Genomic DNA, 17,551 nt, shown 5'->3' on the forward strand with positions numbered 1-17,551 from the left:
GTACAGCCATGTTGTCATTTGTATCCTATATGGCTGTGGGTAGCAGTTCCAAGAATCCTTGGTCTGTCCCCCCTGGGCACTAGGTAATCTGCTGAGTTCCCAGCTGAATTTCAACAATAAATGAATGATTGTTTGCTCCTTTGTTTCTTTCACAAGTTGCTTTTAATTCATATCCGATGTTGATTTCACATCCATTATTACAATTTTGTAATCCTCAATACATCATTGTTCATTACATGTGGTCTAGCTTCCACTGTTTTCAATCCATTCCCAATGCATTTCGGCGTGTTTGCGCCTTCATCAGGGGATAAATCTGTAAAGCAAATTATATTTGTTCAAAAGTTTATAGAAACCTATTAAAATTTGCCTCCTTCCCTCCCGGGTCTGCTATTGTACGTTATCTGTTGTTTGATGGTTGCTATGTTATTTGTTGGGGTGGCCATCATTTGTTAGCTGTATTGCTTTCTGGAAGTTATTGCTATTATTTCCCATAACTGTCTTAATCTCTGGCGTGTTTATCGGATGCTTGTTAGTTTGTGCGGATCACTGGCATGGTGCTTTCTGTGTTGCTAATAAATCTTATAATTTTTGTGTCTCTGTAAAAATGTTATTCTTTGTTAAGTTACTTCCCTTCTCTAATGTTTACTTTAACCGCATGTGGATATCTAATGTTAAATTGTTTCTTACCGTGAACGGCGTGTATGAATCTCTCTTCGCTCTGCGACCTGTGCTTACGCGCTGTTCTCTCCAGCGTCTGTACGTTAGTACGTTATGCCGCTGTAATCGTCTTTAAAGCTGTACGCTCCGCCTGCTCGCTTTGTTCGGCGTTAATAAAGTATTCTAATTTAGAAAAAGACGTCCTGAGTCGGGATTATTTCTGTTTAACTATGTGTTGGCTGTCTCTTGAGTGGTTAACTATATACACGTGGTGGAATGTCAATGTTTGCGAAAAGGATTTGATCTGTTTATGAAAAAATATCAGTGATACCCGATTGGTGTAGCCCGATGTTACAGCGCGGTCTCCCATCCGGATGCTGACCGGGACCGACCCTGCTTAGCTTCTATAGCCAGGTTACGTATTAAAACTGTTGCTATATTGTTCACGGCGAAAATGTGGGTGACGGTGTATTATACTGTGAGTTCTGGCTGTACATGAGTAGCATGATCATTGGGTTAATATAAGACATTCTTTATAGATAACCTAAAAATTCAACTCTATCATTCAGTCCGTTAGGTTTCATTGTCTTGAGATAGTAAATCCATTGGATATCTCTTTTTAAAAGAGTTTTCTTATTGTCCATGCCTTCTCTCTTCTCCACGGTTTCTAATATACATGCTCTTAGTTGGCTGATCTGGTGTTGTGCTTCAAGAAAATGAGTGGCAACTGTCGATTTCATCATTTTTGTCCTTATGTTGCTCTTGTGTTCGTTTAATCTGTTTTTTAGTTTTCTCTCTGTTTGGCCCACATATGCTTTGCCGCACGGGCATTTTAACATATAGACAATGTTGGTGGTGTCGCATGTGGCGCTGACTTTGAGGTTAATTTTGTTTCCTCTGGTGGGGTGTCTGATTGTTTTACCCCTAATGATGTTATTACAGTTACTGCAATTCTGGCATGGTTGGGTGCCAGTGTATTTCTTCTGTGTTTGATTTGCGGTTGATTGTTTCAGTATTTCGCCAATGTTTTTCGATCTGGTATAAGCAAATAAGGGTTCCTTGATAAATGTGTTCTTGAAGTCTGGTTCGGCTCTGAGTAGAGCCCAGTGTCTTTTGATGATTTTTTTAAAGTGGATGCTCATGTTGGAATATTTGCTGACGCATGTAATGCGGTTTTCTGGTCTTTGAGGGCATTTTTTGAGAAGGTCTTCTCTTGACTTTTGTTGCGTTCTATGTAATGCTTGTTGTAAGGTTCGATCTGGATAACCTCTCTGTTTGAAACGAGATATCATTAACTGTGTTTGCTCATTGAGTTGTTCTGATTCCGCGACTACTCGTTTCACCCTTAGTAGTTGGGAGTAAGGTAGATGTTCCTTCAATGGTGGAGGATGATAGCTTTCATATCTTAAGATGTTATTTTTATCTGTGGGTTTTCTGAAAATGTTCGTGGCAATTTTTTTTTTTTTTGTGATCTCCACATCCAGGAAGTGGATAATTTCCTCCTGGATTTCCCATGCGAATTGAATCCTTTCGTCCACCTGGTTGAGTTGCTCTATCTGATTTTGAAGTGTTTCCTTCGAGCCTTTCCAAATTAAAAATATGTCGTCTATAAAATGAACATATAGTTGAATATGGGATTTCCAAGTTTCTTTCCCCAAGATGTTGGTCTCCTCAAATACGCTCATGTAAATATTAGCATAAGTTGGGGCTGCGCAGTTGCCCATCGATGTCCCACTCTTCTGTAAGTACCATTTATTGTTGTATTTGAAGTTTCTGTGCCATTTGTATCCTCCCATGGCTACTGGCCCCTACACTTGGTTGTTACACGGGGCATGTACTATTTCCTTTATTAAGTTTCTCCATTAGGCAGACACCATGCTTCGCTTACATTTAGTAGCAGTCATGCCGGCTCTCTCTTTTGAAACAGCCTGGATTCCCACAGTTGAGCCTTCTTCCCCACCTCCACCCTACCTCCCGTTGTCTATGGCTTCTTTTCCCCTCCCCGCACTCCCTCCTGTTGTCCGTGCCTTCTCCTCTCCTTCCCCACCTCCGTCCACCCTACCGATGTCCGTGCCTTCTCCCTACCACCCACCCTCCCTCCCTCTGTGATGCCTAGTTCCCAACCATTTGCAATGTAATAGGTCTACCGTAAATTGGAGACCTATTGCATTGCAAATGCTTTTTTTTCTTGTGTTTGCCTATTCCAATTTAGCAATGCAAAACATAGTACCACTGCCTTTTATTCTAACTACTCCTGGAAATCCTACAATTCCTTGGGAGATATGGAAAAAAAAACATTTATACATTACGTTAGAGTATGCAGATCAAATTAAGTTCTGATTAGAAAACTTTACTGTTGTTGCATTGTTTGGTCTGCGAGACACAGGAAGTGTTTGAAAATGTATTGGATTTAGGTACAGAGGATGATGAAATAAATGAATTTGAGGTATTCATGGAAAAGCTAGACTTGAGGTATTTACCTAAAAATTGCACCATTTTGGAATGTAATCACTTTGGCATCAGGAAAGAAAAGGCAGGGGAAAGTTTAAAAGTGTACATTACGTCATTATGAAAATTGGCATCAAACTCAAATTTGATTCAGGTTCAGAGGAAAACAATAGAGATCAATTCATGTTGAGCTGTCGCAGTGACAAGCTTAGGAAAGAACTTTGAGTAAAGCACGACCCATCCTTATACGAGGTCATTGTCATTGCTAAATGCATTGAACTCAATTTATCATGTGTGGAGGAGCTGGAGGAGCTGTGGTTCACCCTTTCGCCTCAATTTTTGTAACAACTCACAACTCATTCACTAAACCTCCTTCCTTAAACCCCACCCCTTATTCCTCACTTTCCTCCTTGTTCTTCATTCCTTTTTTCCTGTGCCTCACCCCTCGCTCTTCACTTTCACTTCTAATTCCTCATCATTCATCCTTCACTTCTCATCTTTCTATCGCATCCCTCATTCCTCACTCCTCACTTCTCATGCCTCATTCCTTGTCCCTCACTCTTCACATTTTCACAGCTCTGTTCTCAACCCTTTTTCCTCACTCCACTCCTCACCTCTCATTCCTCACTCCCCAATCTTTCATTCTGATCCTTCACTCCTTGTCCTGCACTTCTCTCTTGCTCTTCATCCTTCACTCCTCTCTTATTATCCCTTGTCATGCAATCTTGTCATGCAATCTGCTTTCACACCTCAGTCTTCATCACTCAATCCCTATGCCTCACTCTTCAATTCTCATCCCTACCTTCTTATTCCTTTTCCCTCATCCTTGATTTTTTATTTCTTTGTTTTCACTCTTCAGCCTTCATTTCTCAGCCTTAACTTAGATATGTATGTGTGTCTACTTTTTTTGTTTTTTTAGAGGAACCTCCCTTTTGTATTCCTTATATCCATTTATCTCTACCAATGTCTAAACCATAAAATTAGTCATACCTCACTCTACTTCTACCCACCCCTAAACACAGAATTACCCTTACCTCTCTTCTCCTCTACTCACACCTAAAAAATAGTATTTTAAAAAAGACTTACCTGTATAGTAAAGTACTGTGTGGTAAAGACAGAAATGCCTACCTGTGTGGTAAATGCAGGCATGGTAATGGATGCATGGTAAAGGTGGTTTCCTTGTTTTATATTCTGTTAAAAGAGAATAATATTAATGTTAGTTAATTCAGTTTAGTCTCATCATATCCTTTCAGAATATGTGATTTCAATATGTAACATTCATTTGAAATAAAATCAACAAAGGTTCAATGGATGCCATATTCATTTAAACATGGGTGATATTCATTTAAACATGGTACATGTTCATTTTAATGTGTGCTTTATTCATTTACATCAAATAGTTTTGTAATCAATAAAAGTGCTGTGTTCATTTTATTGAATGACATATTAATTTTGTTGAAAGACATATTCATTTCAAAATTGTTCATATTCATCTTAACATGTGTCATGTACCTTTGAAAGAATGTCATATTAAGTTGAATGGCTGTCATAAGCACATTAAAACTTGGCATACTAATTTTAACATGGGTCTTAACCATTTCAACATATGTCATATTCATGTCAATACATGTCATATTAATTTGGATGTTTATCATATTAATTTCAAAGCATGCCATTTTCATTTTGATAAATGTTATTGCATTCCTGCATTTGTCATATACGTTTAAAGACATGTTGAATTGATTTCAAAGGGGCTAATATTCATTTCAATGCAAGTCATATTCATCTTATCATGTTTCATCGTCCTTTCAATGGATGTTGCATTGATATTAACACATTTTACATTTATTTTAACATGTCATATCCATTTCAACATATACAATATTCATTTAAATGTGTCTCACACTACTTTCCATTCAAGCTGTGTTCATTTTAATAAATATCATGTTTATTTCAACATTATGTATATTAATTTTAAAGAACATCAAATTAATTTTAATAAAGCACATATACTCATTAACATGTAACATTCATTTTAACATGTGTCATGTTCCTTCAATCTGTTATATTTCTTATAATGGATGTCATATTTGCATTAACACTTGTCATAGTGATTGATTTTAAGATGTGTCATTAATGTTTACATATGTCATATTCATTTCAATATGTATCATATTAATTTCAATTCATGCCATATTCATTTTGACAAATGCCATGAGAATGTCAGCATTGGTCCCATTCATTTTAAGGATTGTCAATTTATTTTCAATTGGGCTCATATTAATTTCAACAGAAGTCACATTCATTTCAATTCATTTCATGTTCATTTCCATATATGTCATATTCATTGCAATCTGGGAAATATGTATTTAACAATATCCATATTCATTGCAACATGTGTAATGTTCATTTCAATGCATGGCATATTATTTTAACTCTGCACTATTTTCTTTCCAGAATATATTCTCTTCAGTAAAGTATATTAATTTGAATGTGTCATATTCATTTAAACATATAGCATATGTCAGTCATTTCAAGAAATGGTCCTTTCCATTTGATGCACACTGTACTCATTTCAGTGCTTACTACATTGTTTACTTTGAGGGTCATGTTCATTTCAGTTTTATGATATATATTTCAGTATATCTCTTATTCAATTCAGTGTGTATTATTCATATTAATCACTAGGTAGTCTGTTCTCTCTGCTATGTTTGATATTTGTTTTAATACAATTCATTCATTCTGCTATGATTCATATTTGTTTTGGAATATGTTACATTAATTCTGGTGTGTGTCATGTTCATTTTGAGCACCCTTTGCATTTCAGGAGGGGTCCTATAAGGGGAGCTGTACTTTTGAAATGAACTGTTTCGCATACTAGCAGACCCTTTGTGTCAAATGTGTATTATTAGGGACAAACGTTGAGTGGCCTAAGTATTATTAAATGCCTGTTGACAGTGTCTGGGTATTATCAGGAATATAGTTGCAAGCCATACTTGATAATTTAAGGAAAACAGTTCTAGGTCAAATTTAGGATTTAGAACAGAACTTTGTCAGTATGAGTATCACAATGTATCACTTTTATAGTTATGTTTAAAAGAAACCATTGCTGCAATTGTTAAGAGTATCTAATATCTAATCCTTGATTGGGTACATTTGTCTTCCAGTGGCTATTTATGTTGAAGTCATAGCATCAAGAAATGATTTAGATCAGGAATGAGTCTTCTAGCCATATACCAAACATCTTTGCATTCATGTTTATATACCAAACAACATTGCATTCATGTTTACCGGAGAACATGCCTTAAAATGAACACAATGCCCCTTTTTTAAACGATGCCAAATGAAGGCAACAAATAAGTTACCATTCTCTTAAGGATCGAGTTTGGCAGTTTCTACGCTTGCACGCTTGATAGCATTACTGTTTGACCTTAGTGAGGTGGTGCAACTGGCCAGCAGCCACACACTGAAAATTGTTCCAGTAGCAATGGAGTAATTATGAGACTATCTACATTACTTACAAATCTTGACAGGCTTTCCTTTCATAAATCCTCTACTATTTCCTCAGAGAGTGCATTTCATGCGCAAAACCAAATAAATCAAAATCTAATTTTTCAAAAACCTCAAAGGTATGTTTGCAGCTTTTCAAAATACCTCCAGAGCATCACATAGTTGATAACCTTCATTACAGGGTAAACTAATCACTGCACCAAACATGCTCAAAGAACTTCCCATCTAAATATTAAATGTGTGTTCCCAGTCTTCAAAAATGACAGACATCACACATGCATATTTAAAGTTCTGCAATACCGTCCCTCAGGCAGGAAAGAGGGTGTTTCTTTTGAAAATGTGTTCTCTATGTACATAGAGAACCTCTTGCAGAGATACCTCAGAACTCTTTTTCTGTGGATGCCAAACTACCTGATTGGGACCCTTTAGTCATCTTCCTGTTCCACCACTCTAAAAAATGATTTAAAATAAATATCTATTTTATATAGCGGTAGAGACAACAAGTTCGACTGAAATAGACTGCAAATACCATGCTTAATTAAACGTGGCAGTCAAGGTACTCACACTAGATGCTTCAATAAAGTGTTAAATTGCAGCGCTACCTTGGCAGGTTCGACCTGACCCAGTGTTTATACAAATGATTTACATGCTATCCATAGATATAATTCTGCTTCTAATCTTTCTAAATCCCCCTAAATTGTACTGAGTGATTTTATGCTACTTTCAGTCTAGTGCAATGGTTTTTGCCTCTCAGCCTTACTATCTGGTGTACAGTACGGGGATGTTCTGTCTGAGTGAAGCACCAGTGCAATATTGGAAAGGGGCGACCATTCGGTCCCCCCGAACGTATGGTGGAGTACCACGATCCCCCCGGGAAGCCATCTTGGGCGGGAGGCGAGTCTCGGCTGGTATGCCCGAAGCGGCGTAGCCGGGGCGCGCCTTTTCCCGCCCTGGAGTGGGTTGTCCTAGACACTGACGCACTCGGCCACGCCCTCGGTGGCGGGCGGGGGCGGGTTGACGCCCGCCCCGAAGACGGATAAAAGAAGCAACAAGCCAAGAAACATCCTCTTGTTCCTGTGCTCTGAAGCTGCACCTCCCCACTGCACGTGAGCTCAGGACGGAACGAAGAGCCATTTTTGAGCGTTGTAATCTTTCTTTTTGTCTTACAGATATCCCGTCTGGGAATGCCTAAGAAAGTCGAAAAGCGGGTCAGTACCGATCAGATGCTCCGCATGCTCATGAAGGAGGTAGCCGATTTGAAGAAGCAGATGGCGGCTAAGAACGGGGAGGGAGGACCGAAACGGCCTTTGCCGGGAGTGGTCCCCGGTGGGAGAGGCAAGAGGTCCAGAAAGGGGGCGCTTGGGGGTGAAACTCCGGCCCCTGATACCCCTCTTGAGGAGCCAACCCCGGTGCCGAAGGGGGGGAATCCGATCCCCGTGGTGGTCACCCCCGTGACCAGAGAAGATATGCCTCCCGAGTTAGCGGCACAATTGGCAGCGTGGTTGGGAAAAGATAACGAGGGCACCACGGCTGACGACGCCCGGGCAGTAATGAGACAACTGCGGGAATCTAGGGAGGCTGCGAAGATACCAGCTTCTGTTACCCCGCCAGTTACGGCGGCGGAAAATGCAACGGGCCCAGTTTCGACGGCAAATGCAGCTTCTGGTTCAGGTAAGCGGCCATTGCCGATCGCGGGGGAAGGGTCCGTACCTTCACGAAGGGAGAAGGTGGCTCAGCATGTTCCACTGGAAATTAAGGAAAAGATTTGGGCGAATAAGTATGTTAATATTTTTTCTTTGCTTACCGACCATTACGAGATGGAGCATGTTAAGAGCCAAAAGGAGCTCATGCATCCGAGTGTTTGGCGCGCAAAAATGGCCGCCTTTAAGGTTGACGAAAACATTGGTACTTGGGGCAGAGCGTGGGGCATTTTTACCTCCATCATGGGTGAGCGCAGGCCCGAGTTGCTGACCGAGTTGCCTATTTATCAATCGCGTATCATGGAGTACTCCGTAGCGTATGGGGGCAATCAGTGGTTCTGCTATGACAATATTTTTAGAAAAGCTAAGGAACATGACCCAGTTTTGACTTGGGATTGTTACGACTCCGTGTCATGGCAAAAAATGGAGAGTACTGGAATGTTAAAAGTACCATTGTCAGGGAGTAGAGGGGGTGAATCTTCCCGCCAATACTCTGGGACATCCTTTCGGACGGGTGCAGGTAGCGAGTACCACTCGAAGACGAGCGGCAACGCAGGTAAAAGGGGGATCTGTTGGAATTTTAACAGAGGTAAATGTACGAGGCCCCAGGGGTCATGCAAGTTCAGACATGAATGTGGGGGGTGTGGGCAGCCATCCCATCCTGAGTCCATGTGCAGAGCCAAAACGGGTGATAGCGGTGGTAAGGGAAGCGCCAAACAGGTCTGAAATAGTCCGAGGGGCGACTTTACCTACTCCGATTGATACCATGGCAATGATTCCTTGGCTCAGTGAATACCCAGATCATGCTTCCGCTGGGGTGTTGCGGAACGGGTTTTCATATGGTTTCCGCATCCCAGTGGGGGATTTTCAGGGTGTAGCTAACTGTACGAACCAACTATCGGTCTTACAGCATTCGGCTGTGGTACAGGCAAAGATTGGGAAGGAGGTGACTCGAGGTCGTGTCGCCGGTCCATTTGACTTGCCACCGGTTGATAATTTTGTTTGTTCCCCTCTAGGGGTGGTCCCCAAGAAGGACCCGGGTGAGTTTCGGCTGATACATAACTTGTCAGCCCCACGTGGTCTTTCAGTGAATGATGCGATAGACCCGGAGGTGTGTTCGGTGCGGTACGCATCTTTCGATGAGGCCGTCGCCATGTTGCATCGCCTGGGGCCCGGGACGCTGATGGCAAAATCAGATATCGAGTCAGCGTTCCGGTTGCTCCCGGTACACCCAGACGATCAGCGTCTCCTTGGTTTTAGGTTTCAGGGTCACTATTACATGGACAGATGTATGCCAATGGGATGTTCTATATCTTGTGCCTATTTTGAAATGTTCAGTTGTTTTTTGCAATGGGTCTTCACAAAGAAGACGGGTTTTCAACATGTTATGCATTATCTCGATGATTTTTTGTTCTTGGGGGCAGCCGGGGATCCAGAATGTGGACAGGCTTTAAATGAATTTTGTGTCTTGATGAACCAATTTGGTGTGCCATTGGTGCCAGGTAAGACCGTGGGTCCCTCGACTTCCCTCGAGTTTCTGGGGATCGAGCTCGACTCGGTAGAGGGTTGTTTTCGACTACCAAGAGAAAAGGTTTTGAAATTCAGGGCATCCCTTGAAATATGTATCAGTGAGACTAAAGTAAAACTGCATCAATTACAACAAGTGGTGGGCCAGTTGAATTTTGCCCTGAGAGTAATGCCGATGGCCCGCCCCTTTTCTCGCTCGATTGCACAAGCCATGGTCGGCCTGAAGGAGGGTCATCACCGCACAAGGCTCTCGGCAGAGGTTCGCCAGGACATGCGCATTTGGTTGGCATTTCTTGCGGATTTCAATGGTCGAATTGTCTGGATCAAACCGGCGGTGTCCTCTGAGGAGCTGGGGCTGTGGACAGATTCGGCGGGGAGTATAGGTTTTGGCGCCATATTCGGCACACAATGGACGGCTCAAAAATGGCCGTCATCGTGGCATGAGTGCGGATTGACGAGGAACATTGCTTTTCTCGAACTTTTCCCTATTTTGGTGGCCCTGAAAACTTGGCCTGAGGGATTCCGGGATCAGTCTGTGGTGTTTTGGTCTGACAACATGACCGTGGTAGAGTGTATCAATAACCAGGCAGCACGTTGCAAATGGATGCTGAGACTGCTTAAAGAAATTGTGTTATTGTGCATGCAGTTGAATGTGCTCTTTAGGGCAAGACATGTCCCGGGGGTATTGAACCAAGCGGCTGATGCGCTTTCTCGTTTCCATATGCAGGCCTTCTGGGGTTTGATGCCCGCAGCGGACCCGGTGGCAGCACCCTTTCCCGAAGCTCTCTGGTCTCTCGGTGCCCCGAATTACAAAACCTCGTGGGAGAGAGTTTAGCGCCCAGGACAAGGAAGGCATACGAAGGGGCGTTCCGTTCCTATTGGTCCTTTTTGGGTTCTGCTAGGGGGGAGCTTTGGGGCCAGGAGGAGCTTGTCGTTAAATTTTTGCTGTCTTTACATCAGGCAGGCAAATCAGTAGCTACGGCCCAGAGGCATCGGGCCGCCATTTCCTTTATGGCAAGGGCTCATGGGATCCAGGACCCGACAGCGTCTTTCGTAGTCCAGAAAGCGCTACGGGGGTGGCAACGCCTGGAGGGTCGCAAAGCAGATGAGAGGCGCCCGATAGGTCTGGATAGGTTGGCCCTGTTATTTTCCGTACTCCCGGCAACGTGTTCATCACGGTATGAGACAGTGCTATTCCGAGCCGCTTTTGCGCTAGCATTCCATGGGGCTATGCGGGTAAGCGAACTAGTGGCGAGGAACAAGCGGGATACGATGGGGGGACTGTGCCAAGAGCACGTTCAGGTCAAGGGGGAGACGATGACTGTCTCGTTTGTCAGGTCCAAAACCGATCAGGGTGCGTTTGGGGACTGCATAATCTTACAGAGGATTCCCGGGTCCCCCATGTGCCCTGTGGTTTGCATGGAGGAATATTTAGCGCAGAGAGTGGCATCATGGGGGGGGACCTTGTTGAGACACGCTGACACCACCCCACTGACAAGGTTTCAGTTCCAGCGGGTGCTTGCGATGTCGATTTCGGCCGCGGGCTTGAACCCCGGCGAGTTTGGGACCCATTCTTTTCGGATAGGGGCTGCTACAGAGGCTACAGCCAGGGGTCTGAGTGTTGAAGAAGTAAAACGTGTAGGGCGTTGGTCCTCGAACTGTTATAAAAGGTATGTGCGCTTTCACATGTTATGAAGCTGTAATGATGTACTCACGCTTCTTGTTTTGTTTGGTTTTTCAGTTGCGCAAGCCTACGAGGCGGGGCGGACTGTGCAGTCGACCCGACACATGGGGACCAGCGGTCAGACATCACCGGCTGGGAAAAAGGAGGTGTGGGTCGTGGGCCACTCATACGTGAGGCGTGCCGCGGACGTATTCAAAGCAGGTGACATGATTCACGTGGCTGGGGAATACGGGTACAGTGTGTCCTTCTACGGAAAGGGCGGGCTCTGTATTGACCAGTTTCAATCCTTTTTCGAGGGTTTGTTAGGGCGGACAAGGTCACCGCCGTCTATAATCATAGTCCATCTTGGGGGCAACGATTTGGTGGCCACTGGTAGACGACTTCTTCTTGAGGCAATGCTTTCCACAGTAAGTTGGTTAGCAAGGAGAGTTCCAGGGTGCACAGTTGCATGGTCCCACAGGATCCCACGAAAAGTGTGGCGGGGGGCTATTTCTGTTTCTGCTCTGAATCATTCAGTAAGGAAAATAAATAACAAAGTGAGTAGATTGTTTCGTTCAAGTTCTCTGCATTCTGTCTCGCATGGTTGTATCAGAGGGGACAGTATGTATTTGGGGGACGGTGTTCATTTGTCCCGGGTGGGGAATGAGTTACTCATAGGAGACCTCATAGCCTGGTTAAAGAGTTTATAACATGACCTTTAGGCAGGAGTTGTTGTGGGGGGTCCGGATAGCCGGTCAACTATCCGGCCTGTGGCGGTAAGGTCATGATCGGTGAGCAGTAATTGGAAGATCCCTATGGGGGGGCGTCACCCATTACGGATGGGAGCGCTCGGGGGAGGTGGCCATTGGCCCCTCAACGGGGAGGCGGTCCCGTCTAAGGATAGGCCGCCGGAAGGAAAGGAAAGGTGGTCAAGGCCCCTTCCTGGATAGGAGGGGCTACGGGCCCTCCTGGGGAATTTCCCGGGGCCAGGACATCTGCGACGGCAGATGGGTAAGTTGTGTGGGGTTCGGGAGGGGGTTTACGCTACCTCTTAGACACCTCACACGAGTCCTCGGACGACCGTTAAATGGCGTCGAGTTCATTGGGGCCCCCGTCAAGTCCAAGGGAAATTGGTAGATGCACTTGAGGTACGCCTCTGTGTGGTTGGTCCTCTCACAAGTGAGGGTTGTATTTATGGTTTAGGGATCTGACACCGGTTACGACCTTGCCGTTGGCCCTTAACGTTAGGATGTACTATTTCAAGTCAAATGTTTTGTAGGATGTTGGATCGGCTAGGAGAATCTTTGTATTAGAGATCTGTTTAGGTTAGCCAAACATCGTAATGTGGAAATGAAATTGTACATAATATGAAACTGTTATTTTAATGTTTTGATTTTGTTTCATATTTTAATAAATACGGCCGGGAGGGTCACTCCCTCCCGCCTTCCAAAAGTCCAGAACCGTTTCGGTTTCCCATCCTTGGGGATTGTGTCGAGAGGGGGTGGCGGGTATCTCAGCCATATGGAAAGGGGCGACCATTCGGTCCCCCCGAACGTATGGTGGAGTACCACGATCCCCCCGGGAAGCCATCTTGGGCGGGAGGCGAGTCTCGGCTGGTATGCCCGAAGCGGCGTAGCCGGGGCGCGCCTTTTCCCGCCCTGGAGTGGGTTGTCCTAGACACTGACGCACTCGGCCACGCCCTCGGTGGCGGGCGGGGGCGGGTTGACGCCCGCCCCGAAGACGGATAAAAGAAGCAACAAGCCAAGAAACATCCTCTTGTTCCTGTGCTCTGAAGCTGCACCTCCCCACTGCACGTGAGCTCAGGACGGAACGAAGAGCCATTTTTGACCCACCCACCAGCCCCTGAGGACAGCTAGTTGTTTTGAAATAAAGTTTTGATGTGGTAACCCTATTTTCTTACAGGATTGTGAGGATTGTTGTGATATTATTTTGAGTATGCAATAAAGATGGTCACTTTCAGTATCTTGTGCAATAAGGGATTTTGCAGTGGTGTTGATCAGTAATCATGCTTTTAATAGGCTATAATTCTTTCGTGATTTAGTAATTTAGGTAGATTTGTCGTATTTATTGTCAGGCGGTAAGGTCATGATCGGTGAGCAGTAATTGGAAGATCCCTATGGGGGGGCGTCACCCATTACGGATGGGAGCGCTCGGGGGAGGTGGCCATTGGCCCCTCAACGGGGAGGCGGTCCCGTCTAAGGATAGGCCGCCGGAAGGAAAGGAAAGGTGGTCAAGGCCCCTTCCTGGATAGGAGGGGCTACGGGCCCTCCTTGGGAATTTCCCGGGGCCAGGACATCTGCGACGGCAGATGGGTAAGTTGTGTGGGGTTCGGGAGGGGGTTTACGCTACCTCTTAGACACCTCACACGAGTCCTCGGACGACCGTTAAATGGCGTCGAGTTCATTGGGGCCCCCGTCAAGTCCAAGGGAAATTGGTAGATGCACTTGAGGTACGCCTCTGTGCGGTTGGTCCTCTCACAAGTGAGGGTTGTATTTATGGTTTAGGGATCTGACACCGGTTACGACCTTGCCGTTGGCCCTTAACGTTAGGATGTACTATTTCAAGTCAAATGTTTTGTAGGATGTTGGATCGGCTAGGAGAATCTTTGTATTAGAGATCTGTTTAGGTTAGCCAAACATCGTAATGTGGAAATGAAATTGTACATAATATGAAACTGTTATTTTAATGTTTTGATTTTGTTTCATATTTTAATAAATACGGCCGGGAGGGTCACTCCCTCCCGCCTTCCAAAAGTCCAGAACCGTTTCGGTTTCCCATCCTTGGGGATTGTGTCGAGAGGGGGTGGCGGGTATCTCAGCCATAACATTTTCTCATCATCTTCATCAACATCTGATTCTATTCAATTTCGCCTTAGCAATTCAGTAACATGCTGAAGAAACCTTGGATGCCCTTGTATGCCAGCACGTAATTGTAGCTGCAGCCAGGAATCAGATATGATGTAAGGCATTATTCATTTTGGCACAAAGACTGGGATTTGTGAAATACACATGAAATTTCAGAGCTGTACTTGGAAAAATAGCAGCATTTCATAATGTTAATGCATTTTTCATGCAGAAATACGTGTTGTTCCCTACTTGTTACATTATATTAATTGAACTCTGGTAGACTTGGCTCTATCCTCAAGGTCATCCCCAAACATTTTGTCTTCACCCTCCTGTTTTCTGAACATGTTTTTACTGGCCTTGGAACTTTGTGCACTTTACCACTGCTAACCTGTGCTGAAGTATTTGTGCTCTCTGGCTTAACGAGAGGTCAACAGCATCTCCTCAGCCTACCTCCACACGAATCCGCATGCTTCACACTATTCTTAAATGGCTACTCACCGGCACCAGAAAAACAGTTACAGAAGCCATCATCACCAACCATCTGGACTACGCAGTAGCTAGACTGATCAACTTGCCCAAAAGATACCACATCTCCCAGCACCTGAGAAACCTCCACTGTCTCCCCATCCAGAATAGATGCCATTTCAATCTTCTGACCCACACCTACAAAGACCTCTACGACCAAGGTCTGCCATAAATGAACCACCGCCTAAACTTCAACCAGTCACACTGAAAACTCTGCTACCCTCACATCACACTTGCACAGACACTGCGCATCTGTGGCTATCACACAGTAGGACGACCCTTCTCTCACCTCGCCGCCAAATCCTGGAACACCCTTCCCCTCCACCTTCGAAGATTACCTTCATTGGCAGACTTTAGGAAGGGACTCAAGACCTGGCTCTTTGACTGAGACCCCCTGCCCAGTGCCTGGATACCTTCATGGTTGACGGCGCTCTTTATAAGCACAGTTTAATTGATTGATTAGCTTATACCCAATTGGCATTTGTATTTCTCTTGTTAGTCCCTAGTAAAGTGGTACTACATGTGCCCAGAGCCTGTAAATCTACTAGTGGTCCTGCAGCACCGATTGTGGCACCCACTTGAGTTGCCCTTTAAACATGTTTCAGGCCTGCCATTGCAGCCTGTGTGTGCAGTTTTAGAATGTCACTTCGACCTGGCAAAATAAACCTTTTATGCAATCAAGAAGAACTAGGTAATGTTGAGGGAGAAAAGAAACTGTTTAATTTGTAAGGAAAAGAAAACCTTTTTCTTATGAAAGCCCTCACCCACCAACCTAGTTGGTGGCATGCTTCATCATCGGGCACTCCCGGTGACACCGAGCGTGCCCCAGGTGTGCTACAATGCCTGTTTACAGCTGAGCGGGTCTTTTGGGTAGTGAGTGTGCTGTGATTGTGTGTGAGTTTGAGTTAAAAACTGTCCTCGGGTCCCATTAACCACAGGGGTGGTTTAATAAGTGGGCCTTTGGCAGTAGTAAAAAAAAAGGCGGCGGATGTGTGTGGAGTTAGCAATGGTCTCCCACATCCATTGTGGTTGTCATGTTTTAGCCAGGCCTTGAAACTGATCTGGCTTTCTTCAGGACCTAACGTGTATAAAGTGTGAGGTCAAAAATATAATTTAAATGACCAATTATGTGCTGCACTTGCTAAGTAATAGGTAGGGAGCAAGGGAGGAAATGGTATAAGGCGACTTGTGCTGCCCTAGAGCCTATCTTTCCTAAACGTTTAGGGCCGCCCTCCCACGATCTAAATGCTAATGTAGCCAAATTTAACTCTGCCCTCTCCTCCTCGATAGATCTGGTCACTCCATTGGCACCTTTTGTCTCCGTAAGGTCTAGACCATCTACGCCCTGGTTCTCCCCGACATTACGGGAGGAAAGGAGTAGATGTAAAAGATTAGAACGTAAATGGAGATTGACATATGATCTCTCCGCAATAGCGACTTATAAAGCTGTGCTAAAGAACTTCCATAAATTAAAGAGAACTACTATGAGAGATTTCTTTGTAGAAAAAATTAAGAGCGCTGAAAATTCAGCAAAAACCTTGTTTAACATCATCAAGGAATTCTCCACTCCCCCAGTCCTGACCACACCGATTCCCCCCAGCCAAGCCCTCTGTGGGTGTCTCTCCAATTTCTTCCACGATAAGATTAAGAACATCTCTTCTTCCTTTAGTCAGGAGAGGGCTTTGCTCCAACTTAATCCGAAAGCTATGCAGGAGGAGACTTTTGTGTCATTTAAGAAGTTAACTTTGGAGTCTGCCTTGACTCTGTTTAACCAATGTAAATCGGGATCTCCTCTTGATCCAGCTCCAGGAAAGATCTTAAGTGAACTGGCCCCTTTGGTGATTAGCCCACTTCTTGCTATTTGGAACACCTCACTTCTTACAGGCCAATTTCCCTCTGCCTGGAAGCAGGCTATGCTGATTCCAATCATCAAGAAGGCGGACTCCGACCCGGCACTGTTCTGCAATTATCGTCCCATATCCCTTCTCCCCAAGCGGGCTAACATTTTAGAAAAAGTTGTACAGGAGCAACTGACTGGCTATTTGGAAACTAATCATCTCTTGCATGATTCCCAGTCTGGATTTAGACCAGGTTTCAGCACTGAGACTGCGCTGCTTGAGGTGGCTGAGTCTATTAGAGAGTGCGTGGATGGGGGCGAGGAGGCTATGCTAGTTCTCCTCGACCTATCCAAGCTTTCGAAACCGTGTCCCATGACATATTACTGGATCGCTTGCGCAACATTGGAATGGGGGGTACCCCCTTGGCCTGGGTAAGAACGTTCCTGGAGGGTAGATCTCAACAAGTCTTCCTTCGGCCTTTTGTATCTGAAGTAAAGCCTCTGCTTGGCGGTGTTCTACAGGGTTCTGCACTTAGCCCTGTATTTTTTAATATCTACCTTACCCCGCTGGCAAAGTTGGCTGAATCCTGGGGGGTCAGAGTGATCTCTTATGCTGATGATACTCAGCTGGTGTTTTCCTTTAGAGATCGCTCTGACGGCAGCTTGGCCATTTTTCGTCACTGCCTTATTAACATCTCCTCCTGGATGACGTCAAACAGTCTTAAACTTAATACAGATAAGACGGAAGTCTTGTTTTTTAATCAGAAGTCCCCTCTTTCCCCTTCGCTCTGGTGGCCGACGGAGCTTAATTCCCCAC

Source organism: Lissotriton helveticus, chromosome 7 (genome assembly GCF_964261635.1).
Source record: "Lissotriton helveticus chromosome 7, aLisHel1.1, whole genome shotgun sequence".
In the NCBI taxonomy this organism is placed as follows: domain Eukaryota; kingdom Metazoa; phylum Chordata; class Amphibia; order Caudata; family Salamandridae; genus Lissotriton; species Lissotriton helveticus.